Source organism: Camelus ferus, chromosome 9 (assembly GCF_009834535.1).
Source record: "Camelus ferus isolate YT-003-E chromosome 9, BCGSAC_Cfer_1.0, whole genome shotgun sequence".
NCBI lineage: Eukaryota > Metazoa > Chordata > Mammalia > Artiodactyla > Camelidae > Camelus > Camelus ferus.
Genome location: NC_045704.1, coordinates 13,546,322 through 13,562,971, shown reverse-complemented (window position 1 = coordinate 13,562,971; position 16,650 = coordinate 13,546,322). Strand labels below are relative to the sequence as shown.

The following is a 16,650-nucleotide window of genomic DNA, read 5'->3' as shown; positions in this document are numbered from 1 at the left end:
CTTTTAACGGATCTAAGGGCTATTAATGCAGTTATACAACCAATGGGTCCTCTACAGCCAGGACTCCCATCTCCTGCTATGATTCCTGCTGAATGGCCATTAATAGTCATTGATTTAAAAGATTGTTTTTTCACAATTCCATTAGAGAAAAGGGACCAAGAACGTTTTGCTTCCTCAGTGCCCTCCTGTAACAATGTTGCCCCCATGAAAAGATATCATTGGAAAGTTTTTCCCCAAGGAATGTTAAATAGCCCTTCAAATCTGTCAGACATTTGTTGCTAAAGCTTTGGAACCAGTTAGAAAAAGGTTTCCACATTGCTGTATTATTCTTATATGGATGACATCTTGTTTTGCAGCCCCATCAAAAGAGGAACTTATAACTCTTTTTGAACAAATTCAAAAGGACTTAGAAATGGCAAGTTTAAAATTAGCTCCCGAAAAGATTCAGACAGCAACACCCTACTCCTACTTAGGAACAATTGTAAAAATGACCACGATCAGACCACAAAATACAGTTAAGAAAAGATCAGGTCAAAACTCTTAATGATTTACAGAAGTTAATAGGAGACGTAAATTGGCTGAGGCATAAAATAGGAATTCCTGCTTATGCCTTGTCTCATCTTTTTGCCTTGTTAAATGGCAGCTCTAGCTTTGAATAGCCCCGAGAACTTACCAAAGAAGCTATAGAAGAAATAAAATTAGTTGAAAAAAGAATTCAGGAGGCTTGTCTTACTCGAGTTGACCTTGATCAAGCTTTACAATTACTAATTTGTCATCCCTCCCACTCCCCTACAGGATTATTAGTACAAAATGAAGGCATAATTGAATGGCTCTTTCTTTAAATTCGACAGCAAAATCACTATCCCCATACTTAGACCTTGTTGCTGACATGGTTATTAAGGGCAGAAACCGCTCAGAAGAGCTGAGCAGCTATGATCCTTCTCATATTATTATAGAACTCTCAAAGAAGGATATTGATCATTGTTTATGCTCTTCTCTAAACTGGCAGGTTGCTTTTGCTGATTATATTGGTGTCATTGATAATCATTATTCACATAATCCCATTATTCAATTGATTAAAAGAACGCAGTGGATTCTTCCAAAAATTACCAGAAAAAAATCCTATACCTGATGCTAACACAGTTTTTACAGATGGTAACTAGTCGAGGCTATGCTGAATATACTGGGTTTAAAACAAAGAAAATTGATACCAGTGGGCTTTCAGCTCAACAAGCGGAGTTAGTAGCAGTGTTAACAGCATTATAAGGTATTTCAGAACCTATTAATACTTTATCTGATTCTGCTTATGTGGTACATGTAGCCAATTCAATTGAAGCTGCCACTATTAAACAAGACTTAAAACAACCTTTGTTAAATCTATTTATAAAATTATAAAATGTTGTTCATCAGAGAATTTCTCCATTTTACATTACTCATATTCGTGCACACACAAATTTACCTGGGCCATTGCCTGAAGGCAATCAAGCAGCTGATAAGATTAGTAATGCCTATTCTTGAAGAAGCTGTTAATTTTCACCAACTGACTCATATAAATTCAAAAAGCTTGAGAATCAGTTTAACATTACCTGGGAACAAGCTAAAAACTTAATAAGGACTTGTCCATCTTGTCAAATATTAACTCTATCACCTTACAAGAAGGACGGAGTAAATCCTAGGGGATTAACTCCCAATGATTTATGGCAGATGGATGTAACCCATGTTCCCAGTTTAGGAAAACAGTCATATGTACACGTTACTATAGATACATGTTCTAAATTTACATGGGCTATTGACACAAACAGGAGAAAAGGCGTCACAGGTAAGGTAATTCAACACTTGTATGCTTGTTTTGCAGTTATGGGTCTACCTGCTGCAGTAAAAACAGACAATAGCCCTGCCTATACTAGCAGACAATTTAAATTGTTTCTGGAACAATGGAAAATAAAACATTCCACAGGCCTCCCTATAATCCACAAGGACAAGCAATATTTGAAAGAGCAAATCAAACTTTAAAACGTATGCTACAAAAACAAAAAGGGGGAGATGCGAACGCACATTCTTAATTACACAAATCTTTATATTTACTTTAAATTTTTTGAACATCAATGAGTTTTCCACCTCGGCAGCCTGAATTACATTATAAAAGTAAAAATGAAGAAAATACATCAATTTCGACACAGTGTTTAATATGGTGGCAAGATCCACTGTCAGGGGAATGGTCCCCTGAGAGATTAATAACATGGGGACGAGGGTATGCTTGTGTTTCCCTAGGCTTTAACTTAGAACCTGTGTGGGTGCCTAATTGGAGAATCAAGCCATACCATGAGCGGCCAAAAGAGAAGACGCACCCTGTGGGACACTGAGCCACTGATAGTGCAGATGGAAGGCCTGATGATCCAGACCACTAAGATAGCTCTGCCGACAAATAATACAAAGAAAGCCCTCATACCGACATGGGAGCAAATTAAGAATCTGTGCCTAAAGGCTGAGCAGCTGCTGGATGAACAAGAAAAACCTGTCACAACACCCAATCTGATGGTTACTACATTTGCCTCAATTGCCATTGCTGTAAGAGGCATTCCCAAGTGCAGGCAGAAAATTTTACTTGTTGGGTTTATGTCCCAAATCCCCCGTTACTAAGACCTGTAACTTGGGGAGAACCATCTATTCCTATATATATTAATGATTCCTCTTGGACCTGTGGACCAGAAGATGATCGATTGCTTCTGCACCCATCAGAGGAAGGGTCTAAATGTAACATCACATTAGGCTTTAAGGACAGACCTGTTTGTATTGAAGCCACCCCCAGGCTGCTTAAAGTTAGGAATGCAGGCCTGGTTATCGGTGACTCCTAAAAATAAGAATTCCAGTGCAACTTCACCTTTTGTCTGGGTTAAGTTTTAGATTCGATGAAATCAATATTACTAAATTAGATCCCCCTGATTGCCCATTATGCATTGTTGATAGAATTTGGGCCCCTGCAAGAGATGTTATTTATTGGGATTACTGTAGAGGAACTAATTATGTGACTTTACTCAATGATTCCTGTGGAATTGTAGTAGACTGATCCCCTAAGGGGTACCCAGTTCAAAATTGTTCGCGTGCTCCTTCCTCTTGTGATCCACATCATAAAGCATTAAAATGGAGTGTGGATAATTATAATCACACTTGCATAACCACTCATTCAAAATATCCCATAATATGGCATGGAGGAGGAATGACGCCTCCTTCACCCCAAACATTAGATGGAATTACACAAAATGATATTTGGAAAGTTGCAAGGAATTTAAAATCTGGGAAGGTTCATATCATCATGACAAAAATTATACTCTTAATTTTCAAACTTCTCCTAATGGAACTCATTACATTCAAGCCTGTTTAAGAGATCCTTATGTTTTCTTTAGAGGAACAATAGCTATAAATTATACATCCCATGAAATGTGTGGATATGGGAACTGTATACACGTCTAAGTCAAACTTTGTATGGTTCCAACTATTCTTACTACATTGTTAGAAGAAGGTTAGGAATTTGGATTCCAGTAAAACAAGACAGGCCTTGGGAGAATTCTCCTGATATGAATGCTCTTTTAAATGTTTTAAATGCCATTCTTAAACGGTCAAAGAAATTTATAGAATTATTAATTGCTGCCATCATGGGCCTGATTGCTATCGCGACCATCGCCGCTGTAGCTGGGATAGCTTTACATCAGACAGTTCAAACAACTCATTTTGTACAAAAATGGCATGAAAATGCGAGTGCTGCTTGGGGCAGTCAAACTCATATAGATGAAGAAATTAATGAGAGGCTGGTGGATTTAGAAAGTGCTGTCTTAAATTTGGAAGAACTCCAAATTATGCGCTTACAATTGCATTTAAAATGTGACTGGAATGTTACTTCGTTTTGTGTAATCCCTTACGTGTATAATCAAACAGCTATAGCTTTAGAAGCGGTGTTCAGACATCTTAAAGGACACAAAGATAATCTCACATTAGATATTAAAGAACTACAAGCAAAGGTCACTGGTATGCAGCACGCAGCTTTAGAGCTGCTACCAGCCACGGATACTTTGGAAGGCATTGCTCTGGGGCTTCAGTCACTTACTCCCATTCACTGGATAAAAAATTGGGGTTGGGGGGGTTATTAAATGGAATAGTTATGCTTGCCGTTTGTTTAATTTTACTTTGCTTAGTCTGCAGATGCGCTCAACAAAACCTCAGCGGACTAGTGAAGAAGAATGCCTTTTTTGCCTACGTGCTGTTACAAAAAAAAAAAGGGGGGAGATGTGGGAATACAGAACAACGTGATGTCTCCTAAAGAATAAGGAATATACAAAGTTCCCTTGTGACAGGTTAAGGCTGTTAAACAGAAACCAGATGCTTCTTGGAGGCAAACGATGTTAGTCTCAGAAAACTGAGCTAACGTGAGCAGAAAACTGCTCTGGCACTTAGACCCTGCCGTTTGCTAAAGGGTGGTCAAAAGGTTATCTGTGACACAGCCCTGACCTATTTACAAGTCAGAAGAATGAAGCCAGGAGGAGACAGGATGGTGACTCTTTTTAATAATTAATCTAGAGTGCTGGGGGCCTGGTGGCTGCTATTAGGCTTCAATAATCCTCAGAACTATTCTTAGGTTATTTCCTGCTAGAGAATCATAATAAATATGATGCAGACCAGGCATTCAGGGCTCTTGATCCATGAGGTCTTGAGTCCTCCGGTCCCATCTTTGATCTTACTCTTGTGTCTGTCTTTCTTAAGTGCTGCGTCGCCTGTCCATTTACAGGAACTGTTGTTGCGCTGGCCGCAACACCCTCTGGAACCTTCCGTCAACTGTAAGTTAACTGAGCATTAAGGCCAGTTGCTTTAAAGTCTGAAAAATCAGTGTTCCGGGAAGGATCAGACCAGCCGCCAGAAAACCCAAAGACCTGGGCCGCTTTCTAAGATGGCGGGGGGGATGGGGCGGAGGAGATAAGAATGCCTCGGATCTCAGAGGTTCGGAGGGAGAAATCGGGGACCCCGACCCTGAGGGGGACAGAACTCCAAGCCAGCCTCCCCACTGGCCAGTTTTTTGGGAGGTCTTGACACTCTGCTATAAAATTTTCATGCCATTGTCACTGTCAACTCTATTCAGTGACGCGACACAGAATGCATCACCTCTGAGATGAACTTACAGTCAAGGTGTACATGAATCACTGTAATGAGAGGTAAATTAACATATAGGTGACTGCCATCGTCCCACTGAGGTTCTGTCAACCGATGTGAACTCTACAAAACCACCAGACTCCCCTCTCCCATCAGAATCCCACCACTGAAATTCCCACCAGAACACCCCCACCAGAAGTCCCTCTCCCACCAGAATCCCCCCTGCTGAAATCCCCTCTCCCAGGAGATCTCCCCACCAGAAACTCCTGCCCCCACTATAAACCTCTCTCCTACCAGAGCCTCCCCACGGGACCCCTCCTCTTCCACTGGGACCCGCCCTCCTCCTACTTGAAGGCCCCCAGATCCTCTCTCCCATGCACCATAAGGGAACCATCTATGAAAGGCTTGTGGGGACAGGGATAGCTGGAAAGAAATTGCTCCCAGCTGACCTCAGCCCAGTTAAGCCAAAGGCTTTGCTGAAACGCAGGTTTGTTCTTGCAGGTTAGTTGATCTTGAGAAAGTGAGACCGATGGATCGTACCTTCCCAGTGAAACCACACTGATTCCTAGCTCTTTCCTGTAGGCTCACAAGACAGCTGATGAATAATCTAGTATAGAATTTTATTTAGGATTTAGCAAATGCGGCCACTTCATCTGCCTTCTGTTCTGAATCAATACCATTCCCTGGTTTTTAAAAAATCAGTGGCAGCCAGAGGAAATAACAGCTCATCTGGTCCGCGTGCTCTAGATATTTATGATCGTAAACACGTGTTGTTATACATTGTAAGCCTACAGGGGCTGGAGTTAGGAGATGACAGTAATATTCTATATAGTGTTTGAGCCTGGCTCATCTGCTTAGAGTGGTAGCTGTGAATGGATTGGATTGTGTCCCCCTAAAAAAGATATGCTGACGTCCTAACCTCCAATACCTGTGAATGTGACTTCTTTGGAAATAAGGCCCTTGTAGGGCCTTTGAAGATGTAGTCAGCTTAAGATGAGCTCATTGTGGTGAGCCCTAGTCTAGTACGACTGTGTCCTTATGGAAAGGGGACATGTGGGCACAGTCACACACAGGAGAGCCCTGTGTGAAGAGGAAGGCAGGGACTGCAGTGATGCAGCTACGTACCGGAGAACTCCAGCCACAGCCAGCAAAGCCCCCGAAGCTGGGAGAGAAGCAGGGAAGAGAGTCTCCCTCCCACCCTCAGAAGGAATCAACTCCACCAGCATCTTTTTTTTTTTTTTTTGGACGGGGGTTGGGGGAGGGGTGATGATTAGGTCTATTTATTGATTTATTTAATGGAGGTACAAGGGATTGAACCCAGGACCTCACACATGCTAAGCATGCACTCTACCACTTGAGATAAACCCTCCCCCCCACCAACATCTTTTTTGTTCTTTTTGAGGGGGAGATAATTAGGTATATTTATTTATTTAATGTTTTTTTTTAAAATTGAGACACTGGGGACTGAACCCAGGACCTTGTTCACGCTAGGCATGTGCTCCGTCACTGAGATATACTCTTTCCCCCTCCTTGCCAACATCTTGATCCCAGACTTCTGGCCTCCAGAATTGTGAGACAATAAATTTTCGTGGCTTAAGCCACTCAGTTTGGGGTATTTTGCTCCAGCAGCCCTGGGAAATGAATACAGTGCCTAAGAAAGTGGGGAGGGCGGAGGGTTGTTTCTGGTTGTTTTATGGAGTTTCTTCAGTTAGCCAAGCTTCAGTGGAAGGCTGCCTGTGGCCCTGTATGCTAATTTTAATTTAATTAATTAGGTTCAGGGACATGGGGTGTTCCTTCCAAGCACGGGTGTTCCCTGGGGTCCTATCCGTGGAAATCACCATTCTTCTCCCTGGGCGATTTCATGATTTCACTTACTGTATTTAGATGACTCTCACATTTTTTATTTTGGGGCCAGAAACGTCCCTTTAGACCCAAAACACAAAGTTTAATAAGAGAATAACTGAAAAATCCCAAAGTAGAGCAGGTTGAGGAGATCAGGCTCTACCAGATGTTAAACAATACGGTCACGCCTCAATAAATAAAACAGTATGATCCCAGTGCATGGAAAACAGATTAAAGGAACTGCTTAGAAAGGTCCGAATTGGACAGAAATCCATTTGGGAATTTAATGTATGCTGAGGGTGTCATTACACAGTAACGATTGAAGCATGGATACTTAACAAACAATGTTGAGGCATCTAGAAAAAAAAAGCAAGCTCTTAAACAGAAAACCAAAAGAAATTTTTAAAATACATATTTTTATTGAAGTATAGTCAGTTTACAATGCTGTGTCAGTTTCTGGTGTACAGCACAATGCTTCAGTCATACAGGAACATACATATATTCATTTTCATATTCTTTGTCACCATAAGTTACTACAAGATATCGAATATAGTTCCCTGTGCTGTACAGTATAAACTTGTTGCCAAAAGAAATTTTAAAACTTAAAAACTTAAAAATAAATAACTGTGAAAAGATCACATATCACATTTGGTTCAAATATGGACTCATACAAACTTGGGCAATTTGCTTTCCTTCTTAAATCTGCTATGAATAGTAAACATCTTTCCAATCCCGTTGGTAATTGAAAAAGATTCTATTATATTCATCAGCTCTGGCACATCCGTACTCCAATTGAAGGTTTTTGGGTTGTTTGTTATTTTTTGCTATTACAAATGATGATGGAGAAAATATCCTGTCACTTGCCATTTGTGGCTGTAGTGTGGGAAACGCTTATGCACGCATACTGATACTTCTTCTTAAGAATATCTTATTAGAAGTAAAATTTCTGGACCATGATGTGTGCATTCAAAATCATTTATGTTGTATAACTTGTGAAAAAGTTATATTCTGTACAACTCTGTTTATAGTCTGTCCAAGCCCATTTTTCCATAGTCTTGTCAAAGTTGGATATTACCACCTTTTAAAATTTTCTTTAATTTCTTCGGGGAAAAAAAATGGCACCTTTTTCAATGACATGTCTCTTTGAGTGAGATCACTTTTAGTCCTTTTATCACTTCTTCTGGGCTTTGAAGTCAGTCTGCTAAGTGAGAGGCTGCCCTCAGGTTCTCAACCTCAAAAGGCCAAAGTGAATTCAGAACTTCTTCATTTTGCAGGTTTTCTCATCAGCCAAGCCAAGTCTTCTGTATCAACCCAATCCAGAAATTTATTTTTAATTCTTCCCTTTTCTTTATTTGCCACCTTGCATTAGTTATGAAGTCCTGATTGTTATTTTTAAATTCTAACACCATACATGTGAAACATTCATAAAATGCATGGTATAAAGAATAACGGAGCAGAAACTCCTATCCAGGTTAAGACCTGGTATGTCAGGTCACTCCAAGACCGCTCTCAGGTTCAGTGAGTTGCTGGAAGGACTCACAGAACTCACCAGAGCCATGCTCATGGTTATGTTCTATTACAGTAAAAAGATACAGATTAAAATCAGCAAAGGTGCACAGGGTAGAGCTCAGGAGAGACCAGGTAGAAGCTTCTAGTTGTCCTGTCCCGGTGGACTCACATGAACAGACTTAATTTTCCCAGCAGTGATGTGTGACACCACATAACAAGTACTGTCAACCAGATAACCTCATGTGAGCCTTGGTGTCCAGGGATTTTCCTGGGGGTCGGTCACGCAGGACTGGCTGGGTGCCCGTGTGGCCGACCTTAGTTACTTGTCTCCAGCACCTCCAGAAGGCAGGCTGATACCATGTGGCCCAAGGTCCCAGGTAAACAAAGCCTCTCTTATCAGGTAGGACATGCCAAGGGCTTGGATGTCATGTCCCAGGAGCCAGTCATGGGTCAATCTTTTCTTTGCTACATTAAAAAATTTATTTATTTTTATTGAAGTATAGTTGCTTTACAATATTGTGTTAGTTTCTGGTGTACAACAAAGGGATTCAGTAAGATATATACTTTTTCAGACTCTTTTCCATTATAGTTTATTTCAAGATATTGAATGTGCTATACAGTAGGATCTTATTGTTTGAGTCACTCCTTTCTCTGGAGTGTGCAGAGTTTGAGCACCACGAGACCGTTGAGTTAACCCTTTACTGCACATCTGGGATGCTGTCAGGGCCCAGAAACCCCCAGAAAGCCTCTCTCCCCACTGCAGTCGATGATGACTCTCACTTTTGCAGGCATACTCCTATCTTTCTTCATCCTTTTACCACTTCTGGATATCTCTCCAAACAAATTCATACCGTTCTGCTCAGTATTTATTTCCCAGCTTTACTGAAATATAATTTATATACAATAATGTTCTCCCCCTTGATAGCAGCATTATTCATAATAGCCAAAAAGAGGAAACAACCCAAATGTCCATCAACGATTGAAGCAAGAAACAAAATGTAGTGGATGGCATATCATTCAGCCATAAAAAGATGTGAAACACTGACACACCCTAAACCATGGGTGAACCTTGGAAACATCATGCTAAGCGAAAAAAGCTGAACACGACGGGTCACCATTCCATTCATATGAAATGTCCAGAAGAGGCCAGTTCACAGAGACAAAAAGTAGATTAGTGGTTGCCCAGTGGGAAGAGGAGAGGTTTAGGAGGGAACGGGTAGTGACTGCTAATGGGCATGGGGTTTCTTTTTGTGGTGATGAAGGTGTTCTGATAGTGACTGTGGTGAATATACTAAAAGCAACCATTGATCTTCTTCCTGTCACTTTAGTGTTGCCTTTTCTAGAACTTTACGTAAAGAATCATTCCCCATTTAGTCTTTCTGTTTGACTTCTTTCACTTAGCATTGTGTTTCTGAGATTCATTCATGTTCTTGCAGGTATCAATCATTCACTGCCTTTTCACTGCTGAGTAGTATTCCACTGTGTGGATGTCCCACGGGGTGCCTATCTGTTCACCACTTGACGGACATTTGGGTTCTCACCAGTTTAGAGCTATAATGAATAATGCTGTCATCAACATTTGTGTACAAGTCTGTATGCAAACATATGTTTTCATGTCTCTTGGGAAAATACCTTGGAGCTGGGTCATCTATGAGGTCAGAGAGGAGAAGTGATTTGTCAGGGTACGCAGCTAGGGAGGGGCTGGGCTCAAAGTCTGAATGGAGGTTTGGCACTGAAGGGATGTGCCCAAGGGGAGGAGAGAGTGACTATTCATGATTCTCTTTCCCTCCTTTCCTCTCAGTTCAATCACTTACCCCTCCCTGCCCAGGCCCTGGGGTCCTCATCACCAGGCTGCTTGGGGTCTGGGAATGCACATGAATAATGTCCCTTGGGGAGCCACTCTGTTCAGAGGCTGGGTCTCCGGAGGCAGGGAGGAAGGGGCTGGGACTCCTGGCTCCTGGGGCAGGGGTGGGAGGAGAGGGCTCCTGAGTCTCAGGAAGAAGGCGCCTGCAGCCCAGACTCCTGGGTCCCCGCCCTGGCTGCACCTGGCACGAAGTTTCCCTGGAGATTATCCTTGTAGCTCCACCAGTCCTCGGGGTCAGGTGCGGGTCCGATGTGAGCTGGGGAGAGAGCAGCCTGAACCCCTCTCCTTGGCATCCCCACCCCCACCGCTCCCTCAGGGGCCCCTGCCCCGACCCCCAGGCCTTACCTGCCGCCCCCAGTGCGGCCCAGAGAACCAGCGCTCCAGGGGCACTCAGGCGAGCAGCACTCTCCATCCCCAGGAGACCTCTGGGCAACCCCTTCCCAATGCTCTGGACCCCCTCTCTCAGCTCTGTCCCCTCTTTCTGGAACCCTGTCCTTCTAGGACCCCCAGCCTTCCTCTCCTCCCCACAGGGAGTCCCAGTTCCCCAGCTACTAAAGCAGCCGAGATGGAGAAACCCCCACCCCACCTGCACCCCCGCCCCTTTTCCTCCTCTCTGAGCCTCTCCTGCCTCTTTCCCGAACCCTCCAGCCTCCCTCTCCCTCCCGACCTTCCTTCTCCTCTCTCTGCCTTCTGCTTCTCCCTCCAGCTACCTCTTGGTTTCTAATCCACACCCTCTTCTTGGCTCTCTTTTCCTCAAGCTCCCCCAGCCCTCTAACTCCGTACCCCACCCTGCTGCTCTCACCTGCTCCTCCTCCTCCCTCTCCCTCTTCTCTGCTCCTGCCTCTTCCTTCTCCCTTCTCTCCCCCTTGTCCTCCCCACTCTCTCCCTCTCGGTCTCCAGCTCCTCTGTCTCCCCACCTCCTCCTCTCCAGCCTCTTCTCTCTGTTTCTCTGTGTCTCTCTTCTCTCTCCTCCCTTCCTCCCTCCTCCCTCTCCCTCTCTTCTCTCTCTGGGTGTTATTCAATTTTTCTGTCGTTGTTTGGGGTGTGGGGGGGTCCTCACAGCAGTGAACACTCCTCCTCGGGTTGGCGTGTGTGGGGGTTGGTGTCTAAGGGGCAGGATGGAGGGGTCGTTGAAGGGCTAGTCCCCACTCCCATCCGCGCTGGGGCCATGGGGGCGGGGGTGGCCCCAGACACCTGGGGCCCAAGAGCTGGCAGTTTCCATCCTCCGCAGAAGGCGGAAGGGGGGGGGGGCGCTTAAGGTGGAGCTGGGAGAGTCCTCGTTGTCTCCGTGCTCAGGGCCGTTGGCCCCGGGGGATCGGGGGTCTCCGAGCTCGCGGGGGCCCGGGTCAGAGGCTGCGCCAGCGCCTGCAGCCCCCGCCCAAAGCATCACTCGGGCCTCGGCCAGGGGCTCCCTTAACCCGGCTGAGGGATCCCCTGGGAGACTGGAGTGCGGTGTGGGCCGCTGACCAGGAGGGGGAGGCAGAGACCTGGAAAGAGAGAGGGAGGTGGGAGGAGGAGCTGGGAAGGCAGAGGCAAGAGAGCAGAGGTGAGATCAGAGAACTGCGGAGGCTTGGAGAGGGTAAAGGAGCTGAGCTAGGTGTGGAGAGAGGACGGAGGGAGAGCCAGGGAAGAGACGAGGGGGCGGGGGCGGTGGGGGTGGGGGCAGGAGGAAGAGAGACTGAGAGACTCACATACCTTGAATGAAAGAGATGCAGAAACGGATGTACACAGAGAAGAGACAGATAGAGACCCCCAGAATGAGAGGGTAAAATACAGAACGAGACAGATACAGAGGGAGGCAGAGAAAGAGAGACAGAGACAGAGACACAAACTTAGAGATAGAAGCAGAGAGACCCAGAGACAGAGAGACCCTCAGAGCACTTAAGAGATGGAAGAGCAAGATGCCAGGCAGGAGGTATGAGGGGAGAGACAGAAACAGAAAATAAGATCTAAAGACAGAGATGCATAGAAACACACCCCTAGAGCAAGGGGCACAGAGAGGAGGAGACAGAGAAGGAGGCAGACGCACATGCACATCTACACATAGAGAGACTCATGCGGAGGAAGAGGTACCAGCAGACACCAACAGATAGACAGAAACAGAGACCCAGATACAGAAACACTGACATAAGGGGAGATACTAAAGAGAAATCAGGGAGACAGAGGCATTCAGAGATAGAGAATGAAATGGACACTCAAGGACACAAGATGTAGGGAGACAGACACCCAGAGAGAGGCAGAAATAGAGAGACACAGAGAACACACAAGAAAGAAAAGTTTGTATTCATTTTCCATTGTCACATAACAAATTTCTCTAAAACTAAGTGGCTTAAAGCAACACTGATTGTCTCAGTTCCTGAGGGGTAGCAATTAAGGAGCAGTTTGGTTGGGTGACTCTGGCTCAGACATCAACAGAGAAGTCAGGGTCTCTCATGAGGGTGCAGTAAGCCATTGGCCAGGGCTGCAGTCATCCGAAGGCTTGACTGGGGCTGGAAGATTACTTCCAAGCTCCCCTACATGGTGCTTGGCAAGAGGCCTCAGCTCCTCACCACATGGCCACTGGCTTCTCCCTCAGATTGAGTGACTTGGGAGAGAGAGAGAGAGAAGGTGTCTTATACGACCTAATCCCGAAAGTCACACAAAATCACTTCTGCTTGATTCTGTTCATCGGAGGTGAGTCACTAGGTCTGCCCACACTGAAAGGGGAAGTGATTAGGCCTCTCCTCTTGAGCAGAAGTATCTCAAAGACTGTGGACTTATTTTAGATACCATCACAGGTGGGGGGAGGAATAGAGAGCAATGGAGAGAGACAGACTCTTTAAAGTCCCAGGATGCTCTGATGTCAGTGACACACTTCTTCAAAAATGCAGGTATGTGTCGAGAGACACAAAGACAGTGGGAGCTGTAGAGACCAGGAAGAGACAAGCCAGAGGAAACAAATGCATACACAGGTTAATTCATTTAATCCTCATAATATGCCATGTGGGTTATTTCCTATTATCATCATCATCATCCCCATTTTACGCATAAGAAAACTGAGGGACAGGGAGGGGTGTGAACCAGTGATCTGGCTCCAGAGTCCATGCACTTCATGAAAATGGTCTCCTGAGCAGTGCTGTCCAATAGAAGTTTCTGCGATGGTGGAAATGTTCCTTATCTGCTCTGTGCGATATGCTAGCCACCAGCTACCAGTTTGGCAGTGGTTACTGGCTGGATAGCTCAGCTCTGGAGAACTAATGAATGCTGGCTACTTGCTGTGTGACAGTTGCTAAGTCTCGACACTTCTCTTATTCAGTTTCTTTATCAGAGAGGTGGTCAAGGATTCTAGCCAAACCCAAACACATGTGGGTTTGAATCCCTGCCTCCATCTCAAGGTGATGTCCCCCAGGAAGCCTCAATTTCTTCATCTGTATAATGAGTACAATAAGAAGACCTACCTATTTATTCAACAAATATTTATTGACTACTTACTATGTCCTGAAGGCTCAGGTTACAGCATCAAACAAAACAGCCACAACACCAAGTTCAGGGCAGCAGGAGGTGGGATGAAGTGTCAGACCAGACATCATCTACTTTTAAAGTCATCCCCTCTTTTCCTGGAAATTCCAAAAGACTGCTCAACCTAGCATCTCATGATGTCACAGTATACTTTGGGTTCTGATTGGCTGAGGGCATGGCAGTATTGATTAATGTCCTTAATATCATTTCTATTCTATTTCTTTGATATCAAAACATCCTATTTTGCTAGGTCTAAGACAACTCAGCATTTAAGGCTATATTTCTGCTCTCTCTTGCAGCTAAGTGTGGTCATGTGACTAAATTCCTGCCAGTAAGATGATAACAGAGGTGTTGTATAGCAGCTTTTAGAAAACACCTTATACATGAGCTGTGTGGGGTATTTTGGTCTTTGTATCTGCAGAGGTTTGAATGAGGTTGATTTGCAGGAGGTGAGGTCAGCTATGTGGTGGGAGTAGATCATATAGGGCTTTGTATGGCAGGGCTAGGATTTGAATTTTATTCTGAGTAAGATGGGAAGCCACTCAAGTGTTGTATACCATAGTAGTAGCATGATCTGAGTTAGGTTTTCTTTGAGGGGGAGGAGGTAATTAGATTTATTTATTTATTTTTAGAAGAGGTACTGCAGATTGAACCCAGGACCTTGCGCCTGCTAAGCGTGAATTCTACCACTTGAGCAATATCCTACCCCGTCACTTAGGTTTTGTAGTCATTATCCTAGGTCTTGTTGAAGAAGACTCTAAGAAGGTAGTGAACAGGCCAGTGTAGAGACACTGTAAACTGGGTGAAGAGTGGTGGTGGCTTGAACCAACATAGCAGCAGTGGAAATGGTCAACATAGTTGAATTTTGAACATGATAATATGTGTAACTAAAGAAACTGCAGGTAGAGTTGGAGGTGGGACAGGCCTGTAGTGGGAGTTCTCAGGCCCCGCCAGGCATCTTCAGTTAACAGGAGGGAGGCAAACCTACATCTCTAATAGGAAGGTGCGTTTAAGTTACTATCTAGCAGAAGAAGAAAACTTCTCTCCGCCTCTTGGCCCTGTTAGCTCAGCCAATCAGAGACTTTAGCAGCCCAACCAATGAGAAGCCTCCATACTTTGGACTCCCAGTTTCCTCCAATGGCCTCTTTGGTTATTACAGGCCCCTTCAACTCTCCTCTTTTCCCTCCAAAGGCAAGTTCCCCTGCCTTGTTCTCTGTATTTGTGTGTGGTCACCTATCTTTGAGTATCCTCAATTGCAATTCTTCTGCTATTCCCTAATAAACTCACCTTTGCTGGTAAAATAACTAGCCGTTATATTATTAAAGTTGGCAAGGAGATATGAGGGTGAAGTATAGGGGTTAATGTTTGATTGAATTGTTTTCAAGATATCATGGAATAAGCCAGAAAGAGAAAGAAAAATGCCATATGATATCGCTTATATGTGGACTCTAAAAAAAAAAAAAAAAACAAATAAACCACTTATTAGTTATAACTTAGATGAATGATTTCTTGAATATGTATAAGCACATTTGACTGTCTGTTATGATTGGATTATTGCATTCTGTTGATTCTTATTTTGTGTTTGGCTTTATTCCTTTGATAACTATGTAAGTTTAAAAAACTAAAGGTCTAAACTGTTCTTAGCAACAATGAACAATAAATATATGTATATTTTAAAATGTGCAGTATATTGTGTATATGTATTTGCATGCTATATACTGTATATGTGCAGTCAAATTATGTCAATTTTACCTAATAAAACTGGAAAAAAAAAAAAAAGACCAAAAAAAGAAAGGACAGATAAAGCCAGATAATTAAACAGAATTCTTCTTAGAAAATCCCTTAAAGACTCCTAACTCCTGCTTCAGAGATGCCCCCACCCAGGGCACTCAGTTGGAAGCCAAAGGCAAGCTTCCTCATACATAGGATAGTGTTGGTAGGTTGGGGGATCAAATAGTCACTTCCTCTCCTCAGGAGCACACCCAGAACATTGGCAGGAGGATCTATTCTCTGCCTAGTAACCTGTGACATCATGGCCCATCCTAACTCCCCATTGGCTAAGAGGCCTGCTTTTTTTCTTGGGGGAAGAATACGTTGCTCTCTAGGCCCCAGTAAACCTTAAATCATATCCTTGCATCTGAGATTCCATCAAACTGCTTGTTCAGGGACTCTCCTACAAATTTGAAATTTTGTGGTTAATTGTGGGGGCAGAGGTCAAGGTGGCAAGGAAGATCATAGGCCATGGTGGCCTTCCATTCCATCGTACTTATTGCTTCCTGCCTTTTAAACCCCACCCCTCTGGCCTGTTGGGTGGAATAGATTTCTGTTTAGCACAAAGTCACGTTATAACACTGTGGCTCCCAATTAGCTATTCACTCAGGAAAGTGTTTAGTCTGTGCTTCAAGACCCATCACAATCTTCCAGATTTCACTCAGAGTTCCATTATTCTTTTCTCAGAGACCATGCTGGGGCCAAATGAGAACCCAAGTTTCCTCAGTCTGGAACTTTCTGGAAATCTGACACTGCCGAACTTTCCTCACGTGTATTTCCCGCCTTTTCTGGTCACCCTCCCCTCTCACTGGCTTTGGCCAATCATCAGGCAGTACAAATCTGACTAGCACCCAGTGAAGTCATACCAGCTCTTTCATTGGATTGGCTGTTTGGTCAGAGATCTAGCCATGTCTAGGCTCCTCAGATTTCCTCAAAGCCTTCTTCATTTTCCCCCCAGAGACCGTCTCAGCACAGATCAGGAGATTCCCCAAGAGTTGAGACTTTATTGAGGGGAATAGCTGCGTAGA

At 44.1% G+C, this 16,650-nt stretch overlaps 1 long non-coding RNA gene across 3 annotated transcripts in view; it reads left to right on the top strand.

Moving 5' to 3' along the window:
• LOC116665660 overlaps window positions 1-4,732 on the top strand; it is a 30,335-nt gene extending 25,603 nt beyond the window's left edge. For all 3 annotated transcript variants that reach the window (XR_004322276.1, XR_004322277.1, XR_004322278.1), the window contains exon 4: window positions 2,272-4,732. This is a non-coding gene — a long non-coding RNA (uncharacterized LOC116665660). The remainder of the gene's footprint in view (window positions 1-2,271) is intronic.
• The last annotated feature ends 11,918 nt before the right edge of the window (window positions 4,733-16,650 follow it).